This window comes from Pteropus medius, unplaced genomic scaffold (assembly GCF_902729225.1).
Source record: "Pteropus medius unplaced genomic scaffold, Ma_sr-lr_union100, whole genome shotgun sequence".
Taxonomy (NCBI): domain Eukaryota; kingdom Metazoa; phylum Chordata; class Mammalia; order Chiroptera; family Pteropodidae; genus Pteropus; species Pteropus medius.
Window position 1 is genome coordinate 6,989,699 of NW_024342473.1, and position 22,959 is coordinate 7,012,657.

General features: G+C 33.6%; 1 long non-coding RNA gene across 2 annotated transcripts in view; it reads left to right on the forward strand.

Annotated features, from left to right (window-relative positions):
• LOC120604413 (uncharacterized) overlaps nt 1–22,959 on the forward strand; it is a 128,854-nt gene that overhangs the window by 36,555 nt on the left and 69,340 nt on the right. The gene's annotated exons all lie outside the window — the stretch shown is intronic.

The following is a 22,959-nucleotide window of genomic DNA, read 5'->3' on the forward strand; positions in this document are numbered from 1 at the left end:
TGAAACATATTAATCAAGATGAAGACTTATGCTAACTGAGAGGTTATGTACATGAACTCTAGTCCTTATCCTGTGGACAGAATAATATCAACTAATAATAATAATAATAATAAAATAATAGTAATACAAAACTGTAAACTCTTTTTGGTGTATATGACCCTTGCACATTTATTGCCTCATGAAATCCTTTTAACAACTTTGGAGGTTGGGTATAACCTTTATTCTAATTTTAATGAGAACAATGCTCTATGGGGGATTAAGTGACAGACCCAGAATATCCTGGCCAAGGAGTGGAGAAGCCAGAACTTGGATCCAGAGCTCTATGACTTCTATGACTCCTGAATATGTATGGCATTTATATTAATGGTATTCATGGAGAGTACCTTCCTTGTGGAGAGCCACTGTTCTCCCCTTAATCTCTATGAAGATGGAAGCCATTGTGTAAAAAACTTGAGTACTGTACAAAATGCTATCACTTCAGGGAGTCTCTAGTGGCCTCTGGGGATAAAAATAGAAAAAAAAAAAAAAAAGATAGAAAAGCCAAAAAAGAAATGAGAGCTCTGAAGCAAGAAAGAGCCTGGCATTTGGAAGAAAATAAAAGAAAGCAGGAGGGTGTGAACCACTGGAAGGTAAGTAGGAATGAGTTATCTGTGGCCTTGTGAAAGATTTTATCTGTTTACCAAACACACTTATATCACATTTCATATGTGTCAGACACTATATAAATCCTCTCATCAGCTCTGTGAGGTAGAGCTTTTTATTAATCACATTTTTCAGATGGTAAAGCTGAGGCATAGGGAGATTAAGAAGTTTGCTGACTTGAACTCAGGCAGTCTGGCTCTTGAATCTGCTACTCTGTGGAAGGTGGATGGAGGCAGCTTATTACAGAGCATCCAAGTGGAATATCTCAGGTCAGTTGGATATAAAGCCTGAAACATAGGGATGAGTTTGAAATTGAAGATATTTATCAGTCATGTAAGTTGCAATTGACCACCTTTCATCACTTTTTTGGTCTGTTTTATACCAGATGATTTAAGGATGATGTTTCTTTCTCAGCATCCTCAATCTGTGCTCTCACGTCAGATAAACTTCTGCATATGTTTTAGCACTTGGCTTTAAGGTCTCATGATCTTCCATGGATTTCCCTGGGACCAGATGTATTGAAATCACAATACCATTTCATTGATTTGTTCTATTAAAAAAATTTTTAATTAAAAACTACTATTATTTAAATAGTACTAAATACTATAATAACAGCAATAACAATAATTAAATAGTGTTTAAATACTACTATTACAAATCATTTTAAAAAGTATAGAGCAAAATGCATTTATATTATTTTAAAAATGATACAATATAACTACCTAAGAAATCCATATGTAATATCGAAATTTCTTTATCTAACCCTGGTTTCATTCAATTTTGAGGAAAATCTTCCTCTCATCCTGAATCTTAATATTGTATATAAAATTTGTTCACAGGTCTATTCCTGATATTAGTGTACTAAAAACATCATGGCAGTTTGGTTTTAAAATTCTTGCTTTAACTTAGTGGCAAAAATACCAAACTTTATTATAAATCAAAAAGGCAACATTAGTTTGCTCTTGCCGAGGCTCCTTTTTGTTTAACTTTGTACTAGAGCAGCATGAATGGCAATGAGAAAGAGATGGTTCTAGCTCTGAAAGGATTGACAGTCCAGGAAAGCCCCAGTCATGCAAACAACTGACCATCATATGACATGTACAGGGCTCTAAGAGGCACCAACAAAACACACTGGCATCAATAACCAGAGATAATGACAAGAGAGGAAATGCATGTAGTCTATCCCTCCATTAGCCACTGGGAAACCTCAAACTGATGCCAATTCTTAATTTGCATAAAATAATACTGCAGTAGTTAATACTGTCCGTTAGAATGTTACACATTAACTTCTGCTGTGCCTTAAAATCACTGCTAAGTTTACAAAGGAAGTATACCTGGAGTTTAAGGATTTGAATGAGATATAATGAAATTTCACCACTGTGCTAATGTATTTTTCCAATTTTCATCCTAGTTATTTGACTTCTTTATTTATATTGACTCTTTAATTTCAATATCTTTTCCTTTGTATTTTCTGTTGTAGTGAAGTCCTTGTCCTTTAGATCTAAATAATGCGTCTCATGCCATCCAGCTATATAGTTAGGCCCTGAATCAGACTACTGGTTGGAAAAAATTAACCAAACAAACAAGTGGCTTTTTCTTCTCACTCTTCTCATATTTAATCTATTTTTATTTGATTGTGTGGCACCTGCAGAGATGCACAGAATTATGTAAACTATTAATTGTTGCTCATGAAGAAAATTAAAAGCAGATACTACTGAATCAGATGGAATTAAAAATCCACTTGTGGGGACAGACTATTTCTTTGTCTGAGATTATTAGAGGATTAATTCTTTTTTTGTATTAAAATGGGATTATATGCTTAAATTGTTTTCACTTTTATCTGTCAGCATGGAGTCTTGATTATGAATGCATGCATGCAAGCATTTTGAATTTCGTGCTATTTTCCCAACTCTCCTATAATATATGTGAAAATAGGATGTTTTCTGGTAATGATCATTTCAGATAGATTTTCTGAGTTTGTCCACTAAACAGACTGAATTAAATGTTTAATTTAAATTTTGAGGCAAAATCCTAGATTTTAATACCTCTTCCTGCTGAAAATTGTCCCAAATATGCTCCACGTTGAAATGTTTTGTCCTTTTCTGTTCCCATTATAGTTTCATTGCCTGTTTTTAAAATGTAGCTCCTCCTACTTCTCTCTCTGCCCCATAATTTATATTAGGGACATATTTGTTTGCTATGCCTCTGTTCTCATATTTAATTTTTTTCAGAGAGCAGGGGTGCATTTTCCAGTTTGATTTTCTCCCGATGAACCCTACCTATATTGTTTCTAGCTTCACTTAATCGTGCGTGTGTGTATGTTAAGCTCTTTCTCTTTCTAATATTATTAGCTCTGCCCACGGATTAGGATCAATCTTCCTTCCCTCATCCCAATTTTCTTACTATCCATGTACTATGTTCACAGAATTTATTCATTCTTAAATATAAATTAGTGATAAGATCGGTGGTCTTTGAGTTACATGTGCCTCTCAATTACTTAGGACACTTTTCCCTAAATGACAAAAATATCTTTTCCCTAAATGACAAATGAGAACACTGAGGCTTAGAGAAGTTGTACAGAAAAAGGGGGCAATTTATCACAAAGCCGAGTGAGTCAGGTCAGAACCAATCTGATACCCTCTTTCTCATCTAGTGACTTGTTCAGAAACTTCAGTGTGCAGGAGAATCACCTGCAATATATTCAAAATGCAGATTTCTGAAGCTACGTTTCAAAAGTTCTGATGTCAGGGCTCTGGAGTAGGTCAGAGAACTATGCATTTATAATAAGATCTCCAGGTAATTCTACAGATGGTCCACAAACTACATGTCTACAGGGGGGCTTTAGATGACTGAATTCCCTTTCTGAGATTTCTCACCTTTCTTAGCTTCTCTGGAGGAAGGAGAGAACTGCATTGCTACAGGAAGGTTCTGGCATCTGCCTTGTTGTCAGCCTCTCCTGGCTTCCTATTTTTTCAAACAATTCCTGAACCTTTGAACACTCAAGCTAATCTGATCCCATTAGCATTTGAACATATATTGAGAGTGCATGTATTAGTCTTGTTCATATGAGTATCTGCTGTTCACTATGTATATAACAGGAGCTCAACAAATGTTTATTGATTACCTGTTTATTGTGTAAATTTCCACTTAATCCTCTTCAATTTATATGTTCAGTTCCTCAATAGGTTGTAAGATGCTTAGGAAAAGGGACTGACTGGTCTTTCATTGTTTCTGTATTAGCTGAAATCTCTTCATATTTCATAGATGTACCACAAAGACTGCTGACTCATTCAGTTCTAATAGAAGATGTGTAGTACATATTTGTTGAATTAATTAACCATTTAAAGGTGTTGGTTACCACTATTCTTTCATAAATGATGAGATGTTCATGACTGGAAATCTTTAAACATTTACACTTGGTTTTCTACCTTAAACATTCAGAAGGGAGAAAAAAAAACAATTTTAGCCTCAGAGGTAAAATATTTAACGGCTCAACATTCTTTGTTCTACATAAAGAAATGTTTAACCAAGGTTCCTCAGGTTACAGTCAGATGGCCAAACTTTAAAAAACAAATGTGCGTACACAAATATGCAAGCAGGATTTACCTCAAAATGCAACTGTTTGTAGAGTATGTCTCTATTTCAGTGTCTTTATAGTATCTCAAGTTTTTTCTAAAGCTTAGCTCTACCTGAATAAATGGTTTGTTTTTTGGTACTAAAGTCCTTATTGAGGACAATTGTTGAGATCCTCAAAGTTCTGTCAGAGCACCAGGAGTTAGAAATGGAACTATAAGATAAAATGCCTAATGTATAACATGGTGACTATAGTTGGTAATACTGTACTGTATAATTGAAATTTGCCAAGAAGAGTAGAATTTAAATGTTCTCACCAAAAAAAAAAAAAAAGTAAATATGGGAGGTGATAGATGTGTTAAACTCGTGGTGAAGAATTCTTTCACAATGTGTGTGTGTGTATTAAATTATCATGCTGTATCTGGCTATTAATGGGCCACCAGACTCAGCCTCTGGCACCCTGTTCAACCCTGAGACAATCAGGCCTTACTGGTACCTTTTCTAATGTATCACAGATGACTTCTTAAACCTATTAAAGGGGAATTCTGTTTTCCTTTTTCATGGAACTATCTTACAATTTTATTTGTCAATTAAACCTCAATAAAGCTGAGAAAAATAAAAAAATAATAACATAAAACTGCCTTCAAGGAGTCTACAATCTAACTGGAGTGACAGTAAATGTGCATACCAAATAACTGAGGGTAAAATATTATTGTTCGTGTGAGGGCTTTCCAGAATCTTAAAGACTATTTAGTTCGAACCTCTCACTCTTCAGATAAAAAGGGTAAAAGAAGGATGTGTCAAAGTCATAGAGAATGTTAAAGGCAAAGCCTGAACCAGAGCCCCGATTCATTTTCTCTTATTTACCGGCTCTTTCTAAACTACAATAAAACCTAAACTTCTCAAAAGAAAAAAAAAAAAAGTTTGTGTTTCACCAGAGCACCGTCAACCTGATGGAGAAGGTGGGGAACCAAAAGGTTTGTCTAAGTAGAGGGTTATTAGTTACATCAAAGGGTGACTGTCATGGGATTGCAGCCAGGAAGCTAATTAGCATGGGATGGTTGTATGCATCACACAGTTTCAATCGGAGAGGCAGAAAACAAGGTCTAGAGTAGTGCTGGCCAATAAAAATAAAATGTAAGCCACAAATGCAGGACACATATATGATTTAAAAATTTCTGGTAGCCACAATAAAAAATAAGAAGCAGCAGGTGACATTAATTTTAGTAATATATTTTATTTAACCCAATACCATTTCAACATAAAATTTCTATGAAAAATGAGGTACTTTACATTTACTTTTGTGTATTAGGTCTTTGAAATCCATTGTAGATTTTATATTGACAGCACATTTCAAATGTTTCAGAGCCACAAGTGGCTAGTGGCTTGTATATTGTACAGTGCAGGTCCAGAGGATTCTCATTGATGAGAAGGATTGGGAGAGCAGCATTATGCCAAGTAGACTGACCTGATCTGAGGGTCCCCCAGAGAATGCTTCTCAAACTTTACTATGCAGAGAACTCACCTGAGGATCTGATAAAAATGCTGATTCTGACTCACTAGGTCTAGGATTCTGGCGTAGGTCTAGGATTCTGCATTACTATCAAGCTTTCTGGTGATGCTGATTCTGCCTGTTTGAGACCGACACTATGAGTAGCCAGGTAAATTTGGGAGATCAGGCAAAATGGAGAGAAAAAGACAAATAAGGAAGTTCTAAGTGGACCAGCAGGGGAAAATATTTTTCTTCATTGAGTTTCTTGACCCATGAAATAGGAACTTCTACCAACACATCTGCTCTGTCAAAGAAATAGAGGATGCTCCTTCCACTCTGTGCATGATTTCCTCTCCCTTTGGAGGCTATGACAGTTGTGCTTCCATGAGGAAGAAGAGAGCAGAAGTGTTGGTAAAAATTCCTGTTTCATTTCGTAAATGTGATATCTCTTTTAATTCATTTATGTCTCATTTAATGTATTTCAAAATATTTTATAATTTGCTCCATAAAAGTCTTGATATATTTTGATAGATTTATTCCTAGGCATTTTTTCCTAGGTAAAATTTATCATTTTTGTTGCTGTAGTAAACAACATTTTAGAAAATTATATATTTTTCCTCAGTTTGTTGCTGGTTTCTAGAATCCGATTGATTTTGATTTTATATCTAGAAAACACACTAAACTTTCTTATTCATTCTCATAATTTATTTGGAACGTTTTTTGTATTTTCCAAAAAGAAAGTCATATCATCTATAATTAATACTCTCTTTTTTTCATTCTAATCCTATTCTTTTAGATATTTTTTCTTGTTATATTGCACAGTCTAGGTTTTTCAGTGCATAGCTGAATTGATGAGGTGAGTGTGGGTATATTTGTATTGATTTTGAAACTTTAATATTTGCCATTAAGTATGCCACTTATTGTAAATATTTTTTGTAGATGTCCTTTATTAGCTTAAGAGTATTTTATTCTATTTCTGGTTTTTTTTTTGGAACCATAAAAATATATGCTAAATTTTATCAAATAAAATCTTTTGGATCTATTGTGTTGATCATGTTTTACCTCTTCTAAGCTGTTAAAGCGGTTAATTGTATTAATAGAGTTTTCTAATACTGAACCAACTTTTCATGTCTGGAATAAGCCCTACTTGGTTATGAGATATATTTTTTATACATAGACACATTTGGATGTTAATATTTTGCTTAGAGTTTTTATATTTTTATGTATTACTGATATTAGCCTATGATTTTTTAAAAAAATACTTTCCTTATCTATTTTGATGTCAAAGGTATATTGGCCATGTACAATGAGTTGGGTAGAGTTTCTTATTTTGCCATTCTTAAAGGAATTCGTATATGTGTATAATGATCTATTCTTTGGATGTTGGAAAAGCTTTCTTGTGAAGTTACCTAAACCTGATGTTTTCATTAAGGGAAGATATTTATCTTCCTGAATTCAATTTCTTCAATTGTTATAGTATTATCCATTTTTCTGTTTCCTCATGAGTTGGTTTTGGTGGTTTGTATTTCTTTAGTAACTTATCCATTTCATCTAAGTTTTAAATTCACTTTGTTCATTATTTTTGTTATTTTCCTGAATTTTCTACAATTATGGCCCCATTTTCATTCCTAATATTATTTATTTAGCTGTTACTCCCTTTCTCTTGATCAATCTTGTCAGATTGTGTCAATTTCATGAGTTGTTTTTAAAGCACCAACTTTCAGCTTTGTTAATTCTATTATGTTTTTGTTTTCTGCTTCATTAATTTCTCTTATCTTTATATATTTTGCTTTCTTTGGGTTTATTTTTATTTTCTTTTTAATTTCTTAATTTTTAGCCTTTTTTTTCTTTATATAGCATTTAAGGCAATATATTTTTCTCTAGGTACCACTTTATCTTTGTACAATAATTTTTAGCATTTAGTTTCTAATTCCCATTGTGTTTTGTACTTTGATCAATGATTTAGAAGTGTTTCAAATTTCCAAATGTATCAAGTTTTATCAGCTTTTTGTAATTGTTCCTTACATTATTTTCACTGTGGGAAGTGTAAGTGGTCTCATGATGCCAATCTTTTAATGATTTGTTATGGTTGCAGTAGCACATGGTATTTAAAAAATGTTCTAAATGTGTATAAGAATAAATTTATTTTTAAAAATTGGGGCGAGTTATTCTATAAAACTTTCTAAAATCTCTACTGATTTAACTTTGGCTTTCTGTATCAATTATTGAGAGGAATACACTAAATATTACTCTAACAATGAGTTGGGTAAAGTTGCCTCATAGTTTTGCTTATTTTTAAAAAATACTTTTTAAGGCTATATTAGTAGGTACAATCAAGTTTAGAATTAACTTAATATTGTGTTGAACTTTTTATTATTCTGCAGTGACTTTTTCTTTTAATCTTCAGGAATGCTTTTTGCCTTAAGTCTATTTAGTCTAATATCAGTATAGCTACGGAAACCTTTTATGTGAAGATAGTGTTAACCTTGTATATCTTCTTCCATCCTTTAAGCAGTTCTGTGTCATAATGTTTGAAAGTATCTCTGGTAAACAGTATTTATCTGGAATTTTTATTTTATCTAGACTGACAAGCTTTTTCTTTGAACTGGAAAGTTTTAGTCTATTTATAGTTATTTTGATTACTGATATATTTGTAATTTTATTTCTGCTATATTACGTACTCATTTTCCCACATTTTTAGCTTTCTTTATCCTTTCATGCTTTCTCTTTATCGTTTTCCTCTTTATTCTCATTTTACATCCTCCTTCTACTAGTTTAGAGAACATAACTTCTAAAGTGTACACATTTAGTAATCACTTTTAATATTTTAATATGGTCACAACTTATCAAAGCTTACAGTTAGTTTCTTTTTCCTCTTCCCAAATTAGACAAAGATCTTAAACACTTTAATCACCATCCTCCCTACTTATACTCTATTTTTGTAGTATATTTCAGTTTTAACCTCAGAAGACAAATTTTTATTACTGCTGTATACGGAGATAATTTAGAGCATTTCTCCTCAGTATTTTTCCACCTCAGCACTGTTAACATTTTTGGCTAGGTAAATCTGTTGTAAGGAGCTGTTCTGGATATTGTAACATGTTTAGCAATATGCTTGGTAGATACCCAAATAGCATCACCCTTCCCCAAGTTTGTCACAGACAAAAATGTCTTCAAACGTTGTCAAATGTCCCCTCAGGGAGAAAATTGCTCTAGGTTAAGAAACACTGATTTAGATCTACCCATTATTAGCAACATCTTTCCTTAACATTCTGTCATATCTCACATCTTCCATCATTTTTCTTCTGCCTAAAACAAAAAATGTGGAAATTTCTTTAGAGATATCTATAGGGTAAAGGTAACAAACCTGTTTTTGTTTAGTTGTGGTAAATCTGAGAAAAGTCCTTTTTTCTCCATTCTAAAAAGATAATTTATTAAGTATAGAATTTTAGATTGAAGGTTATTTTCTTTTAGCACACTGGAAAAATCATTCTACTGTTGAGTGACATTGTGGCTGTTTGTAAGAAAGGACTATCAATCTAATTGTTAATCATTTTTAGACAATATGTCTTTCTTCCTCTGGCTCATTTGAAGAATATATATATTTTGCCTTTTGCATTAAGTATCATTATCATGTGTCTAGGAATATTTTCCTTTTTATTTTTCTTGCTTGTAATTTGTTGGGCTTTCTGAATCTGAAAATGGGTAACTTTCATCAGTTTTGGAAAGTTCTCAGCTATTATTTCTTTGAAAGTTATTTATTCCCCATTCTTTCTCTTGTTATGTTCTCATGTTATCCTCCATTTATCCTTAAATTTTCTTTTACATTTTTCTCTCTTGGCTTCTCATTTCTGTATTCCTTTATATTTATCTTTCAATTTTGTAGTTCTCTCCAGTTATCAAGTTTTTATTTCTAGTTTTTTTTGTTTCTATTTATTCCATTGTTTTTTTTTGCAAAAAATGTTCTTGAAAATTTCAAAATTTCTTCATTCTATTTACATGTTTAAGCCTCTATTTTATTTATTTAAACATATTAAACAAACTTATTTACTATTTTGTGATGATTACTGTATCTTTGTGGGTCTAATTTTGTTGTCTGTTGTATCTACTTGTTTTTTCCCATGATACTTTGTTGTGTGTGTGTGTGTGTGTGTGTGTGTGTGTGTGTGTGTGTGTTGTTTGTTTTGTTTTTGAAACATTAGGACTTCTGTAAAGCTCAGATTAATATTGATTTTTGATACATCTACTAGCCATGTGCAGGTTATTGCTGACATGTGATCTTCAAATTAAATTCTCCATGTCTGGTTTTAAGTAGGTAAAATTGGTCCAAACACTCATGTGATGATGGAGAGCTTATGGTTATGAATTATTACGGGTGATTTGTCTCTTTCAGCCAATATCAAGTTTCTTGCTACCTCTTCTACATAGTAGGTTTATTTCTAGAAAGGTGTAGTCCTTTGCAGTCTCAGCCTTTTTATCTTAAATGCCCCCTAGGATTTTTCTATGTTTTCCATTTCCATGCAACCATTGCCAAGAACTGTGAAGGGCTTGAGATTTTTGTCCTGCTTTTACCCTACTTTCAAGCAATCAGTTTTTATGGATTCTGGTACAAGACTTGATGCTTGAGTCAAAGATGAAGGACAGTTTATTTTTATAGCAATAGGAGTAGCTAGAGTGTCAGCATTCTGCACTGGTTTCCCAAGCCTCATACTCCACAAAATGACATGAAGGGGTTTCAGGTGACATCTATACATGCAGTGGGTTATATTATTAGATAGGAACTCTGAGTTTAGGGAATCAAAATCTTTTATAATGAACATGTAAGCATGCCTGCTTTTGTTCCAGAGGGACACACTATCTCTATCTTCCACAGCTCTCAGTAGACAAACATTCTGGAAAAGATCATTTAGAACAAAAGGTAGCCAATGCCTTTTTCATAAAACATGTAGTAACAAGAGAGACCTGTGCAGAATTATCTCCCAAAAATCATCAAAATGATAGGTCAAGTTTTAGCAGATACCCTTAGAATACATTATTAGTGCTCATTAACCTCGGAGAATCCTATTTCATTTAAACCTTTGTATCTTCTTTATCTTTTTCTGACATAATGTTTAGTGTATTTTATTCACCATTTTTTAAAAACAATAACATCTTAGATTTCTAGTTAGTGATATTGCTGGAAATTGAAGTTGCAAAGTGAATTTATAGAACTTAGAATAAGCCAACCTCTTATTCTAAGCTGTATCTTACTGTAATTCTTTAATTAGTTTCTAATATCTGAACTACAAGCAGCTAGTTCCTTTACATTTTCTTTTCTACTTTGGTGTTACAACATATAACTTTCCATTTTAAAAAAGAGAATAATTTAACATGCAAAGGAAGATTCTGTTCTTGTGTTGTTTGTAAAAATGGTTTTCCACATAAGCATTTGTAATCTTTTGTGATGACAGAATAGAAGAGAAACTCTATGCGAATCCCAGTTAAGAATGGCATCTCTATAGATGATGAAGTTAATCTTCAAGAATAAAGGTATATTGGATTAGTCTCTTAGTTGAAATGCTTTTTCTCAGTTGAGTGGGAGTACTTTGGAGAGTTTCTTCTATGTATGTTTCAAACTCTCATGCAGTTTATTTCCCATGAGCTTTCTGTTGTGTCCATATGTATCTGGCTTACATATAGAAGTCAGGAAATAGTTAAATAGCCAAATTTTAAAGCATAGTCTTGTTAAGTTCGAGACCCAGGCATAGTTTGCCCTTTGTTTTTTTTTTTAATCTATAATGATAGTATTTGATAGTGAGAAATAGAGTAAGTACCATGAGAAGGCATTTATATAAGAATAGAAAATCAGACAGGATTTGCCAGAACTGATTTTCTCTAGCCAACCCCCGAAGGTAACTCTTGCCAATGTTGATGAGGTTAAAGGATTTATAAGAAGTCACCACAAGGTGTTTACAAGTCACTCAAGCTGTAATTGTTAGTTCAGTTTCCAGATTTCCATGCTATTTAGTTTTGTGTACTAGGGATAGGGCTAATTTCCACATTATAGATTAAGCACCAAAGCCCAGAGCTGTAATTTGTTTTAGCGTCACATTGCTGGAGAACAAGAGCTGGGTAGAGGCTAAAGGTAGGATCTTTTCCAAGTTTGATACTTTTGTCATAATATAAAAATTTCCCAAATTGTTTCCATGGAATCTTTTTTTTTCATAGATGTCAATAGGTGTTCCTCTAAATAAAGGTGGAATGATCTTTAAAATGCTGGTTTAAATAAAATTTAGAGTAGTTTAAAATATATTTTGAATCCTAATCCTTTATTAGTTATATGATTTGTAAATCTCATTCTGGGCCTTGTCTTTGTCCTATTTTATAGCCTCTTCTTTCTATTTCTTTTTTTTATTAAAGTAGAGTTGACATACAATATTATAGTATTTCAGGCATACAACATGATGATTTGAGGTTTATATACCTTATGAAGTGATCACCATGAGTCTAGTAACCATCTGACATCAAAGTTATTAAAATATTATTGATTATATTCCCTATACTTTATAGTATCTTTTGATGAATCAAAGTTTTAAATTAAATTGAGACTAATTTATTAATTTCTCATCATTTAAGCTTTTGAGGTTTGGTTTTAGGGATTCTTCCCTACTGTCATATATTCTCATGTATTTTCTACTAGAAACTCAGTATTTTATTTTTTTACATTTAAGTGTATACCTAGAACTGATAATCTAATATTTCTGAAACTGATTTGGGGATACAGTGTGAGGCAAGGGTCGAATTTTTTTTACATGGACATATTATTGTCCCTGCAGCATTTGATAATCAATATTTAGGGGTCACCTCCATCACGTGTGAAATTTCCACATGTGTGAATCTGTTTCTGGTCTTTCTACTCTGTTCCATTTTGTGACTCTGTCTATACATACGCCAATACTAATACTGTTTATAAACTGGGAAAAAAAGAAAGAAACAGATATTTAATTGTATGAATAATTACGACTTGCCCATCTAGTCTCCTGTAAAAATATCTAGTCCATGTAAAAACATTTAATTATTCATACAATTAAATATTTTTCATCAGTGAAAGAAAATGAACTAGAGCTACATACTTTAATCTCATAAATATGATGTCAAACTCTCCCAAAATAATACCTAGAATATTATACCATTTTTAGCAAACCTAAAAACAAAAAACAAAACTACTCATTGTTTAGGAATATATGAAAATACAATAAATATATTAATGAATGCATAGAAACAGTCTACATTCAGAATTTTGTTACTTCTGAGAGATGGAAGGGGTATAATGAGGAAAAAACATAAAGGCTTCCATTGTATTTGTAATATTTCTTTGTTAAGCTGATAGGTAAGTATGTGTGTTTATTAGTCTTTATACCTTTTTATGTCTTACATTTTTTCTAATGTTTTCACAATAACACTATAAGATGTCTTTACTGCAGTAGTTCTCAGAGCCTTTAATTTGCTAGTAGACCTTTTCTTTATCCCCAAAAGGGGGCATTCTATAAATATTTCTCAAATTTAATTGACCATGGAATCCTCTTTTCCCAGGAACACCTATGGGTACCTTGGGAATTAGTCTGTTTTATGGATCCCAGATTCAGAATATGTACATTAGACCATACTGCTTATAAAGATGAGACGAATCCAAGGTCTAGTCTTTAGTGTGTCATCGAGTTACAAGAAGTGCTTTGAACCCAGCAGGATGTAAAGGGAGGTGTTATGCATGTGGCTTTTACCTTTGTGTCTTTCTTCAAGTCCCTGGATATCCCTATGGCTTTAATTTGTTGGGTACATCCTCCTCCCACTCCACCCTGTGGGGACAGTTTCAATGATTGAAATAGAGAAGTCAATAAAGTAGAATTTCCACATGGTGAGAGTACAGCTATAACATGGCCTCCTCTTTGTTTCAAAGTGCAATGCATATAGAACACAGTGTAGAGAATGTCTATTATAAGACTAGGGGCCACCAAATTCATCAAGGATCAACTGTTACAAAAAACTTATTATCACCCTATTAGTAGAGCATTTTTATGATAGATTATCCTCATAAATAACAGTTATAGAGAATATATCTTTTTTTGTAATGGAAGTTATACTAGTGAGACTGTTTTAATTAGTATTTTTTAATATATAAAAATGAGGCTGATTCTAACTTTTTTTTTTTTTTTTGGATAAGAATGCTTTACTTGGCAGACTTTATATAAAAAAAGAATGTATAAATAAAGCAGCTGATTTGACCTGGCAAGCTTCTATTCCAATTCAGCGTACTTTCCCTATTTATAAAGTGTAGTAAAAATGTTGGCCTTTAGAAAATGATATTCCCATGGTGTGCAAGTGTGGTAAGACTTTTTTGTTGTTGTTGTTTTTGTTATTATTGCTCTTTTGAAAAGAATGTAGCAAAATTCTAATAGGAAAACTCCAAATAAGAGCTAAGGTAATGTCCGTATGCATATGAAAAAGGAACGAATTATTTTCGAATGGCTTTTTAAATATTAGGGCCCCAAAGGGTGACTGAAGGTCTTGTGCAGTCCAGTATATGTGCTACTACGATCTTACTTGAGGCTCATAAATCTTGCATTATTTGGAGTAAGTGTAGACACTCCAAAATGAATTTAGAGGCAAATGTGAATGTGTTTCTGGGCACAGGCCGGGTGGAGAGAATGCTGTGATCACGTCTCAAAAAATTTTAATCATCTGGTCTTATAATGAATGGATTAGTTCCTCTATTCTGCCAATAGAACATGAGCATATGAAAACTTTGAAGTGTGGGAGGCAACGGCAAAGAAAACAATAAACTGTGCATGTGAGACTGGCTTGATGCTCGGTGATTAAGAGATGAGGACCCCGCGGGTCAGCTCCCCATAGGTACAAACAGATGTTTGCACTGTTTCACAGCTGCTAAATATGATATAAATCCAAAGAATTTTTCTTGTTTTTATAAAGGAAAAAAATACCCAGACAGCAAATTTTTGGTCATTCAGATACTCTTACCAAATGACATCTGGTTTCTGTATTGCTTATTTAAGCAATCCTTAAAAAAAATGTTTGCCAAGGGGAGTAACTCTAAACTTTCAGTCCTTCACCATACATAACAGTACAGTTTAAATTACAATGTAGCATGCAGAGTTTATTATAAGCAATGCCATTCTTTATTTCTTAACTAGCAAGTTTTACATTTAAGAAAATGGGTTAGATATTATGTCATTAGTTAGGAGAATCTGTGATGAAGATACGTTTAGAATATCTAGGATTCCTATCCTAATGATGGCAAAGAAAATGAATTAATTGTTTCCATATGTTAAGAATGGTGGTGAGCGAAGTTAAACTATACAGTTACCTAAAATAAAATGTCAGCAGTATAGCAAGTCAGTATTTTGACTTGCATCAAGGTGAGAGAACATGAAAGGCAGAAAGGAAGCAGTGACAGGTTGAAGGTCAAGATGGAAATGAATCTTAATAAAAGACTTGCCCAAATCTTTAGAGAAGAACCAGATTTTTGCCATCTCTACATCCATTAGGACTTTGAGTTTTTATGCAGAAATTAGTTTATTATTATGCTCAACAGCAAATATGTTTATATTGATTTTTCCCCTCAAGGGTATCTATTCTGAGGGATCTAGTGCACAAGTTTATGGGTTTGCTTTCTGAATTTTTTCTGCCTCACCTTTGTGTCTGACATTGGTCTACATTTTTTTTTTTTTTTGAGCTTTCATTCAGCAAGTCTCCCAGAGCTTAACACTGAAACAGAAAATGCGATAATTCCATAACAAATTTGGCAATTAGCAGCATTCCTCCTTTCGGGTTTTACATCATTATTTGGCCTGATACTGTAATTCCAGTGTGATATTAACAAAGAGTAAACAGCCTGACAAGCTTTGTTGGAGAGTCCTCACCCGAAGATTTGCTAGGTCTGTATAGTATTCAAAAACCAGTTCAATGGGAGTTGCCCAGAGTGAAGATCACATATTACACGGACCTTTCTTTGACTCCTTTTAAAATTGATTCGTTTGTTTTTTGGGTACTAGCTCTTGCCATCAGGTGATAAAGGGCCTACCCGAGCTGAAGCTGTAGGAAGATAATAATTTTTCTTATTGTGCTTTACTTTGTAAAGTCGGGGTATGAGTTCAGGCTTGGCATATGTAACGATCTTAGGTTTCAACATCAAGTCTAATTCACTGCTTCATTTACCATTTCTTTTTTAGTCTCTAGCAGGAATGCTGCCTTCCTCCAGATTTCGTGATGAGGTTTACCCTATCTCTAGCATCCATCATTTTAGTGTTTACTAACTTTGAGAAACCTCTCATGTCAAACTTTCTCATATATACCATCTGTGTATGAAAGTCCCAGGTGGGGGGGCTCATAAAGAGATTTCACGAAACCATGACTGAGGAGTCCCGTACTTAGGTTGACACTCAACTGTGCAGAGCTAAATCCTCCACCCCCACACCCCCAGTGCCAAGTTCTCCTTATCACTAACAGCTTCCTATTGATGTCAGTGAGACTAAATATGCAAGGGAAATATGAAGCTCTTCATTCCCTGAGAACCAGGATATTTAGGTTGTGCAAATCCCTGAACCCTAAAATGGATTTAATCGGACCAATTCACATCATAAATATCATGTTGCAAGGACACACATATGCTGGAACAGATAGGCTATTTCATTTTAACTTTTAAATTTGCACAATCATACCCTGTGGGCCATCAATTTTTCTTGGACCCTCCAGGGATTTCATGCCAAGGGAAATTCTTGAGAGACTTCATGCCAGGAGGAATTCTTACTCACATTGAGTAAGTTCATGCTCTTTATTGAGAAGGGAGCAATTTCCTTTGTTTTCAAAGATATTATATTTCACCTTCTAGAATCCTATTGGAACCTCTTAGCTGTTCTTCCTGCCTCCATTTCCCCCAGACTATTATAAAGAATGGCCAGATGATCTTTTGCAAGATTTATTTCTATTTTTTCTCTCTTCTCCCTCCCATCCCTCCTGTCCCAACCTCCCTCCTGTCCTTCCCTTTTTCTCCCTTCCTTCCTTCCTTCCTTCCTTCCTTCCTTCCTTCCTTCCTCTCACCCTTCCCTCTTTCAAATACCCTGTATTAATATGTAGTGATTCCCTACTGAATCTCATCTAAATATGGGAGGATAACTGAGGCTAGAAGTTTTTTTAATTAAATTTTTTAAATTTTGCCATCATTATAGATTCATTAGTAGTTGTAAGAAGTAATACAGAGATCCTCTGTATGCTTTACCCAGTTTCTCCAATGGAAGCATCTTCCAAAACTATAGTACAATATCACGACCAGGATTTTGACATCAATTCAATCAAGACACAGAACATTTCCATCACCACAAGAATCCCTCATTTTGCCCTTTTATAGCTATAACCCAGTATCCTTCCACCACAACTCACTCCTTAACCACCGGCAACTACTAATTGATTTCTATTATTTTGTCCTTTCGAGAATGTTATATAAATGGACTCAGACAATATGTAATTTTGGAGAATTACTTTTTTTTCACTGAGCATAATTCTCTGGCCATTGATCCATGTTATTTCATGTATTGGTAGTCTGTTTCTTTTTATTGGTGATTAATATTTCTTGGCATGGATGTACAAAAGTTTATCTAAGCTTTCACTTGGTGAAGGACATCTGGGCTGTTTCCAGTTTGGGACTATTATGACTAAAGCTTCTATGAACATTCACGTATAAATTTTTGTGTGAATGTAAATATTTGTTTCTCTGTGATAAATGCCCAGGAGTACAACTGCCAAGTTGTACAATAGTTGCACGCTTAGTCTTTAAAGAAACTGCCAAGCTGTTTTCCAGAGTGGATATACCATTGTCCATTCCTATCAGCAATGACATATAAGCTAAACAGTTTGTCCGCATTTGGTACTTCTGATTTTAGCCATTCTGATCGATGTGTAGTGATATCTCATTGTGGCTTAATTTGCATTTCCCTAATGGCTAATGAAGTTGAATATCTTTTCATATGTTTCTTTGTCATCTATGTTCTCTTTGATGAAATGTCTGTTAATGTATTTTGCCCATTCTGCAATTTGATTTTTGTTTTTACTGTTGAGTTTTGAGAATTCTTTACATTTTCTAGATACTAATCCTTTGTTGGATATGTAATCTGCAAGTATTTCCTCCCAGTTTGTAGCTTGTCTATTCATTCTTTTAACAGGTTTTAAGCAAAGATAAAGTTTCATTTTTGAGGAGGTCTAATTGATCTATTTTTTTTCCTTTTATAGATTATGCTTTTAGTGTCAAGTGTAAGAACTCTGCCTATCCCTAAGTTCTGAAGATTTTTTTCTAAACGTTTTAAAGCCTATAAAGTTATAGTTTATAAAGTTTATAAGTCATTACATAACTTGATATATAAATCTTATCATATGTATATTTACACAATTTATCATCACAGTCTATGGCTGTCAACATTTTACAAGTTTGGATAAAAGGTAGAGACATCACCTCCCTTCACATCACTTTACCCTACCTTATATATAATGTAATTGTCTTAAATATTTCCTCTTTATAAATTTAGAACCATATCAACCAGTGTTATAATTTTTGCTTTCATCTTCAAATATAATTTAGAAAACTCAAAAGAAAAAGGAAAATCTATTATATTTATCCATATTTTTGCTTACCGTGTTCTGTCAATGTTCCAAAGTTTCTATTTTTATCTTTTCCTTTGTTTAGAGAACTTTCTTCGGTCACTGGTGTAGGTTAGCAGTGTTGGTGGCAGATATTCTTAGTTTTCTTTCATCTGAGAATGTCTTGATTTCTAGCACAATCATGAGTCTTCTTACAAACCACTGGGGATTATTAATGGGGACAAACTATTCACTCTTATAGGTGAGTTTCAAGTCTCAGTGACTAAAGAAGCTACTTGCCTACTTGCTTAGGACCAGTTAAACTTGTGGTAAATGAGCAATAATAATAATCTGTGTTGTTTAGGTTTTATAACTAGGGAGACAGAAGATTGGTACAACTTTGCAGCTTCATGTAGTTTAATACTTTTTGTGTGACTGCTCAAGAATGCACTTTATTTTATTTCTTACATACAGAGAATTATGACAGAGGGCAATCTACTGGAAAGTGGAACCATGAACCCCACTATTTCCGATTAGAGTCAATTGCTAATTAAAGACCTTCCTGAATAATCATTGATTTTTATCAATTTCTTTTAAAACCAAGCATTTCTTTCCTATAGATATTACAGTATATATACCTATCATTTTGGAAATTGAATTTCTGAAAACATGAACTTTTAATTTTAATAGAAAGATAGTCCAAAAAATGGGCAGTAGTACCAGAAATGCTTTTTTAAATTAACTAATTTTTGTGATACTTACTTATTGCAGACATTGTACTAGTTGCTTTACATACATATATCATTTAATTCTCAAAAAAGACTTTTGAGAGTCCCACAGCTATTAAGAGATGGGCTCTGGGTTTGAATGCAAGACTGTGTGATACTAAAGCACATACATGTTTTTCTTGCATTTTTCCCACTTGCTTGCTTGAGGTTGTCTTCTCTATACCCTGTTCCCTAGTGACTGACCAGATTCTATGTCTTCTAGTGCTACTGCTGGAGTGAGGAACCCCAAATTTACAACTCAAGAGCCAAATTCTAGATCATTCAAAAAGCCTGTGCATGTACCAGTGACATTTGAATGTGCCACGTCCCAAATCAAACTGTGACTTCCTCTCATGAAAAAAGCAATTTTCCCCTGCTATTTCTAATAATAGAATCACTGTCCTTTCTGTGATCAGTTCAAATCCTTCCAACTTTGTATTTCCTTTTTTCAGGATTCACTAAAGTTTATTGTTTACAGGCCCCAATATCAATATTACTGCTATAGTATCCCAGTAGGTCCACAGCCATCACCTGCTTCTCTCTTCTATGAATCTCATCTGAGACACTGCTGCCAGATTTGTCCCAACGTTTGGGATTGATTTTACCATACATCTCTCTTATAGACTTCAGTAGTTCCTCTCTGTGTGTTGTTTTGTGTAGAAAACCCTCAGTCTGCCTTCAAGGCTTACCATAAAATGATGCCTGTTTATTTTTTCAGCCCGGTCTCCAGCTACTTTCTTACTAAACTCTTTGCATTCCCCCGAATGATCTGCAGTTTCCCTTTGACACCTCCTTAGTGTTGTGCCATTTAAATGATTTTCAACAATAAATTCTACATATCCTTTAAGGCCCATCTCAAATGCAACCTGTTTAAAAAATCCTTTTCCGATTTCCCTAACAGAAGTCATCTTTCATTCCTTCAGTCAAATCTTTCATGACACTCATCTTGCCTTTTATTTTAATTGTGTGCCAATCATGAAGGTAAAAATAATGTTATTTTCATCTTTTTTACAATATGAGACAGTATTGTATTCACAATGGGTCTTCAATTTTTGGAGATTTGAGTTTTGTAAATGAGTTTTCGAGGATCAGGGGTCCTAACAATATCTGTTGCAAATTGTTGTGTTATGACTGACAAGTATACTCTCACCAAATCCTTCCTATATTTTGATTCATCTGGATAAACACATTACTGATCTTGACAAAAGGATGATAATCACCCACTAACTGCTCTTCTCTCATTTGCCATCAGGATGTCTCTTTTTATTTTTCATATTTTATAGGTTTATTGATCTAATACTTTATGTTTTTTTGAGGTAAAAAAAAAAGCTTTTTAAATTTACAAGCCAGCAGTTTATCAAGCAATACAATTTTTTTTTGTTTACCTCACAACGTAATACTAATCCCATACTAAACAATAGACGTATATTTTTTATACACAAATATATGGAAAAAAGTGGACAAAAACCTTGTGCCAGCATCAACAATGCAACAAAAACTCTTTTTTTCCTTTTTATAATCTCTAGGTTCCATAACAAAGAAAAAAAAAGGTGACATTCTTTTTAAAATTTGATAGCTTCATGAAACAGAGACTATGAATTGTGACTGCATTGAAAAATGATTTACACCTGATATATTCCCATGAAATAAAGTGCCAGCAGACTTTCTAACTTACCTTTTAACTTTTGCTTAGGTCATGTTCAAATTATGGACTTTATTTCTTATTTTTAGAAATCATTCTTTACATTTAAAATTTTTAAAGAAAAAAAAAAACCCTTCTGAGGTATTGATAAAATTTTTTGTGTAAATGTGTTCTCTTCATGCTGCCATTACGGCAAATCAAAAGCTGTGAAAAAAAAATGTGCTCGAGAATGTGTGTAGATGAGAAAGTGATTTATTTACAGATCAAAGTCTTTGTTTCATAAAGCTACCAAATTTAAAAAAGGATGAATCTTAAATGTGGAGAGAATTAACTTCTAAAGATAGCTTTCTGAGCATAAGCCTGTTACAAATAAAATTCCACAGGGATGTTCTTCAGCTGGCATAATAGATAAGCGATATTCTTGGAAATGTGATGGAGTCTGTATGTCTGTTGTGGACATGTTATGCCTTGGTAGAAGATAAAATATTTCTGGGAAATAAAATCTCATTTAAAAACGAAGTTTTCCAGTAGTTTATGAATAATGAAATCTGTTAAAACATATAAGTAGTAGCTTTGTCAGTTTTTTTTTTTTTAAGCTGGATATGTGGTTCTTTAGATTTGGAAACTTTTAATTTGATTTAGGAGAGTCAGGTTGGCTTTTGACATTTTTAGTGTAGAAGTCTCTGTAGGTTCTGTGTGGAGGAACTGTGGATATGGGAACATCGTGGGCCAGTGGGTTCTGAGCTCTGGTGTGAAAATTTTAAACAGAACAATTTTTTTTTTCTTGGAGAATATAAAAACGTGGTTTTATGGCTTGTGTAATTTAGTAATTATACCCAATAAATGAAAATGACATCATGTAACTTGGACTTGAGAGTCTAAAATTGCAGAAAGATGCCAGGGGAGAATGTTCATGGTAAAAATTAGAGCCACTAGTCATTCAATGTTGAGCTTGGAGATTAGATGACAGTGCTTTGAATATAATTAATTCTCAGCTATGGTAAAAAGCAATACCTTTTTTTTTTCTCCCAGCACATATTCAATACCAAAATCTCAGTAATAAATCCCATAGTATAGATTTAACCTTTACTCATTTTCTTTTACTTTCCAATTTTTTCTCTCGCAAATATACTCCCATCCCCTTTATTAAGATTTACTAATAATAGTTCCATGGTGTAAGAGAGGTTGTAAAGTTTTCAGTTAAGAGAATAGTTTGAGTCAGACAAACCTGTTTTAAACTTGGTTCTGCAATTTTCCGTGTCCCCTTAAACGAATAACTTAATGAGGTTAGGTCCCAGTTTTTTCATATATAAAATGGAGATAATAGTCATATCTATGTCATAGGGTTGTGGTGGGATTACATGAAATGATGTATAGAGCTCAGTCTGGCACAGAATAAATATTCAATAAGTGACAGTTGTGATTATTATTATTAGTTATTACTTATCTTTGCAATTGTAATTGTAAGTAATTAGGAATTAAAAGTGATCAGTGTGGTCTTCTACCCTAAGGATCTACTGACCCAATGTAGTTGAAATATTCCTGAAACCAGAAAAAATGAAAGCACCCACCAAATGCATGCAAATTTAGCATACATAGTGGGTGGCAGAAGTCATATGTATGATCATCATAGAACAATTTATTGATATTCTGAGTTAGCAGATACCTCATTCATTTGATTAAGATTGCCTGGATACTTACAATGTGCTAGACATTGTACTGGCACCAGGATCCATGCCCTGGCATTATTTACAGTCCAATTTGAATGGTTTGCAACTGATTTTTCTCTGATAACTATGGGTGAATATATATGAGGTATATGCTAACTCAGAATATCAGTGAACCGTTCTCTCTGTTTGTCTATAAATGATGTTGCTTGGTTTTGAAAATCAAATTTAGAGTTCCCTACTGGGCTTATATCTTTGTAGGTGGAAAGCCTCAGTCACCTAAAAATGAAGCCTGTGAGCATGGTGGCCATTGTAAATATGGCCCCTCTTGAAGAAGAGGCCTGGGAATTCCCCTGCTGACCTCAGAAATGTGTGGTCTCATGCCGGAGTTCCCATACTTGTATCCTTTGGGGACACACAGGCATGGCTGGGTGGGATGAGTTTCCACATCATGTACCGAGTGTCACATATTGCAAAGAGAAAGGAGCCGCTGAAGTGTTCATCTGCCCATGTGCAGATGAACAGGCGGCTGTAGCTTCATTGCAACAAAGT